The sequence below is a fragment of the Herpailurus yagouaroundi genome, unplaced genomic scaffold (assembly GCF_014898765.1).
Source record: "Herpailurus yagouaroundi ecotype Mexico unplaced genomic scaffold, PumYag 183, whole genome shotgun sequence".
Classification (NCBI taxonomy): Eukaryota; Metazoa; Chordata; class Mammalia; order Carnivora; family Felidae; genus Herpailurus; species Herpailurus yagouaroundi.
Genome location: NW_024412414.1, coordinates 946,545 through 951,298, shown reverse-complemented (window position 1 = coordinate 951,298; position 4,754 = coordinate 946,545). Strand labels below are relative to the sequence as shown.

Sequence of the window (4,754 nt, the reverse complement as noted above, 5' to 3'; positions counted from 1 at the left end):
ACTGTATAGTTAACATTCTGCTCCCTTTTAATTTAGAGTAAAAATGAATTATACACACACACACACACACACACACACACACACACACACACACACACATATATATATATATATATTTGAGAGAGACAGAGACAGAGAGCATGTGCATGCATGCCCGAGTTGGGGAGAGGAACAGAGGGAGAGAGGGACAGAGAGAGAGAGAGAGAGAGAGAATCCCAAGCAGTCTCCATGCTCAGTGCTGAGCACAATGTGGGGCTCAGTCCCACGACCCTGGGATCATGACCTGAGCCAAAAGAAATCAAGAGTCAGACGCTCAACTAACTGAGCCTCACATGCACCCCATCTTTCTTTAACAATTTAAAAATATATTCCAACACCTAAGCATCTCTGCAGCTTCCGAAAAGGTCGGGCTAAGCCCCAAATGGGGGAATCGTGAGGGGATCGGGCATGTCAGTGAGTCACGTGAGTTCAAATCCCAGCATCATCACCGGTTGTCTGACTCTGCCCAAGTGTGCCCACCTCTCTGGACCTCGGTGTCCATGGCTGTGACAGGGAGATTTCCTACACAGTTTGAAGGGATTGTGTGAGAATCAAGTGAGATAATATGTGAAGACCATCTCTCATGCTGTAGGGTCTGGATGTGGGTTGTCATTTAATGGAGCAAATGTGTGTCTTTGTGCCTGGTGCTGGACACTGTCATTTTACAGATGGGAAGACTGAGCCTGGGAAGGACTAGGATTTTCCCAGAATTAAGGCAGGGAGGGCAGGCACAGGGGCCCCTCCCTGCCTCTCAGTCACATTTTAGGCAAAGGAGAGGTCGGGTCAGAGCATCCCTAAGTCATGCTGAAGGTTTTCACCTTGACCCCTTCTCCTCCTGCCGACTGGGACAATCAGATGTGTCCAGGGGAGGGGGTCTTTCCCTCTCTGTGCCGCGGTTTTGCCATCTGTGAAATGGTACTTCCCTCATCGGGTGTCTGAGGGTTGAGTGAGGCAATGGTCGTAGAATTAAGCTCTAAAGCCTGGTGTGTATAAAGTGTTCAGCAAACAGGAGCTGCAATTTCCAGCTATTAAGAGAGACGCAGGGGCTGCGTGGGGGGGAGAGTAAAATAAAGCGAGAGCCGGGAAACACCACCGTTTACAGAAATCACGCATCCAGGTGCGCCCAGCATAAAGGCTATGATGAGAAGGGCAGGCAGCAGCAAGTTGTGAGGATGTGGGGGGGCTGGCACTCTCCTACACGGCCAGTGGGGGCGGAAGGCGGTGCAGGCACTTGGAAAGCTTTGGCGGAGCCTACCGAAGCTGAGGGTACACGTACGTGCGACCCAGCCATTCACCCCGAGCTATTTACCCAACAGAGATACGTACTACGATCACCGAAAGCCTTGTTCAGGAATGCGCGGCGGTGTTTGGAACAGCTGGAAACTGGAAACCCTCCACGCGCCCAACAGCGGGAGAATGGCGCTCTGTAGCAGCTCCATATGAGGCCATCACAGACAGCAAAGAGAATAGACGAGCTGGGATGAGCTCCACCCCAACTTGTGTGAGTCTCACTGACGTGCTATTGAGCAAAAGAAGCCGGGGGGGTGGGGTGCCCGGTGCGTGATCCCATCGGTACAAAGTTCAAACACAGCCAAGTTGACTCTAGGGTGTTAGGAATCAGGAAAGCCGCCCTTCTTTGGGTGGGGGCGGGGGGCGGGGGCACGTGGGAGCTTCTACGACACACTCATTGGATCCTGCTCCCTAATCTGGGTGACGCAGGTGTGTTCAGTTGTGAAAATTCACAAAGCTCTCCGCGTGTCGTTTCTGCCCTTTTCTGTATGGGTGACTTCCTCTGAACAGGTGTCCTGGAAACTAGAAGTGTCCGCACTTTGCAAGCAGGCACACAGAGGGGCAGGCAACGCACACTGGAGGATGGTCGTCTACACTGCAGACGGCGACAAATGGGAACTGAGAGGAGAAGATAATGAAATGAGGATGGGGGGAGGGGCGGGGTGCAGCTGGCACAGGCCAATGACGGATGGGCACTGGAGCCCAAAGGCAAAAATGTTTTCATCTGAGGCATTGGATTCTAGGGGGACGGACAATTGCAACCTAAAAGAGAGAGAGAGAGAGAGAGAATGATTCTATGTCCAGGCCACGCTTGCTTGCCCTACTCGTCTGCCTCTGGCTCGGGCATTTCAGCGCAGTGTTTGAGCAGTAAACACGAGTCATGATAATAATTTCAGTGCTAACACTAACGCCACCATCTCCTCAATGCTTCTGTGGGCCAGGCATGACACCAGTCCCTTTGTACATCCGTTGGTTCATTTGATGGTGTGGGCAAAAGACAGGTGGGTAACATAACACCGTATTTAAAGGCATGAGTTTGGGGGCGCCTGGGTGGCTCAGTCAGTTGCACGTCTGACTTTGGCTCGGGTCACGATCTCATGGTTCGTGAGTTTGAGCCCTGCATCGGGCTCGCTGCTATCAGTGTGGAGCCTGCTTGGGATTCTCTGTCCCCCCCTCTCTCTGCCCCTCCCCTGCTTCTGTGCTCGCTCGCTCTCTCTCTCAAAAATAAATAAACATTTAAAACTTAAAGGCATGAGTTTGGAGATCGGCAACCTGTGTCCTAAACACTGGGCAGCTTCATAGCTGTGCAAAGGTGGGCATGTTGCCCAAAGGGAAAAAGAAAAGCCTCTAATTTTATCACGGTAAATGGGAACAAGGAATGACGGTCCTCGACACCCAGTGCCACCCTGAGGACTGGCCAGGTGCAGCATGGTGCTTCACCGGTGAGTATAGGAGGGCCACTGTTATTAGTGGGGCTGTGACTTTGTTATCATTCTTATTATACGGATGGAGAAACTGAGGCTTGCAGAGGGGAGCTCATCCACCTAGGGTCACATCAGAGTGGTGGGGCCAGGGCAGAGGCAGATGTGTCTGAACCTCTCAGCCAGGCCTCCTTCTTGGGACCACAGGGAGGATACTACCACGCTAGTCATCTCCACATGGCAGTGGCGAGAAAAGTAGGACCTGTCCTCAGCTGGCTCCTGGGACCCCTCTGAGGCCCAAGGCAACTGACCTCCTCCTGCTGTGTCCCCGAAGCTCGTTCCTATAAACCCTGGGGAGGGGTCTGCATGGTTAGGGTTTGGTCCACAGCAAGGGGCAGGCTCTGGCTGTGCACGCACTCCTTCATCCAATGACCCAGACCATGCCCCAGGCTTCCTAGAGACTCTGCCCAACTCACGGCGTCTCTCTGGGCCTCAGTTTCCCCTTCTGTAAAATGCGGTTGGGTGGTGAGAGGCACTGGCCTCTCCCGGTTTCTTTGGTTTCCTCTTACGTCCTAGGAATCTCCTAAGGAGCTGAGTTGCGGGACCCAAACTACCGGCTGGTTGGCTTTTTGGGGACTGGACTGGAGGGTTTTTTTTTTTTTTTTTAATTTTTTAATGTTTACTTTTGAGAGAGAGAGCACAAGCAGGGGAGGGGCACAGAGAGAGGGAGACACAGAATGTGAAGCAGGCTCCAGGCTCTGAACTGTCAGCCCAGAGCCCGACACAGAGCTCAAACTCATGAACCGTGAGATCATGACCTGAGCTGAAGCTGGATGCTTAACTGACTGAACCACCCAGGCACCCCTGGAGTGTTTATTTTCACAGAGGAGCACCGTCCTTCTCACAGGAAGCATTTACTGGCACCTCCTGAGTGGGACTGCAAAAGTCAGACGGACTCCACTAGCCTAGAGCAGAGAGGGTCACAGAGAGATAAACAGACCTACTGCGTGCCAGCACCAGGCTCGGCTCACCTGTGCTCTCTGCCAGTCCTGCCTCAGCAAACATCCCCTCGCATCCCAGGGTGGGCTTGGGAGACACCTTGTGAACCCAGAGAAGGAGATGGAACTCAAGATCTAGACACAGCAGCAGGAGGCTGCTCCCCCCGTGGACTAGGTTGGGGTCTATGTTCGCAGTAAATGAGGCCACGGTTATGCTGATAGAAGGGACATCAAGGTTTCTAGCAAAAGCCAGAAGAAATACAAGTAGCTGGTGGTGGTGTCATGGTGGGCTGTGTGTGTGTGTGTGCACGCACACACATGCATTTTGGGGACTACAGGAAGAAAATTAATCCTTACGAAGGTGATCGTTTCTTTCATTTTAGACCTTTTAAGTTAAAACCAGCAGCACAGCCCCCTGGCCCCAGACTGTGGGGGTGTGAACCCTGGGCTACCGCCAGCTTCCTGATCTGGAAGAGTCGCCTTGATTTTCTCCTTGCCTCACCTGGAAAGTGGTGACGATAACAGCATTCGCCTCCTACGGTCATCGGAGGATCAGAGGAGCGGATGTACTTTTAGCACAGCGTTGGGTTCCAGGCAAGGACTGTTATTAATTTAGGTCAAACGGCCTCCAAGCTTGAATGAGCACACGGCCCCCACAGACGGATATTTATTTATGAAGGATAGATGTGCCACTGAACTAGCCTATTATGTACACTATAAAGCACATACTCGAATGGAATTTTTAAAAAGATCACGAGTAGACACATTCTGATCTTTTCTTGGCTCACCCAGTGACTGATGCTCAGGACACCCCCTGCCCAGCCCAGAGCTGACTCTCCCCCAAGAGGGACAGCTGAGGGGGTGGGGTCAGGGGCCGATGTCCCCGACACGCCCCCCCCCCCCCCCCCCCATCCCATGGGCTCTGCATTGCCTCATGAGCCCTCTAGGAGGGAAGGCGTTAGACCTCCCACAGTGCACTGATCAGGGACAGGGATGCAAGGTGGGC

The 4,754-nt window shown here is 52.8% G+C and overlaps 1 long non-coding RNA gene across 1 annotated transcript; it reads left to right on the top strand.

Moving 5' to 3' along the window:
* The first annotated feature begins 1,091 nt into the window (after positions 1-1,091).
* On the top strand, positions 1,092-4,514 carry LOC121041212 (uncharacterized). The gene is made up of 2 exons (XR_005795620.1): positions 1,092-1,540; positions 4,132-4,514. It is a non-coding gene; the product is annotated as an uncharacterized LOC121041212 (long non-coding RNA).
* The last annotated feature ends 240 nt before the right edge of the window (positions 4,515-4,754 follow it).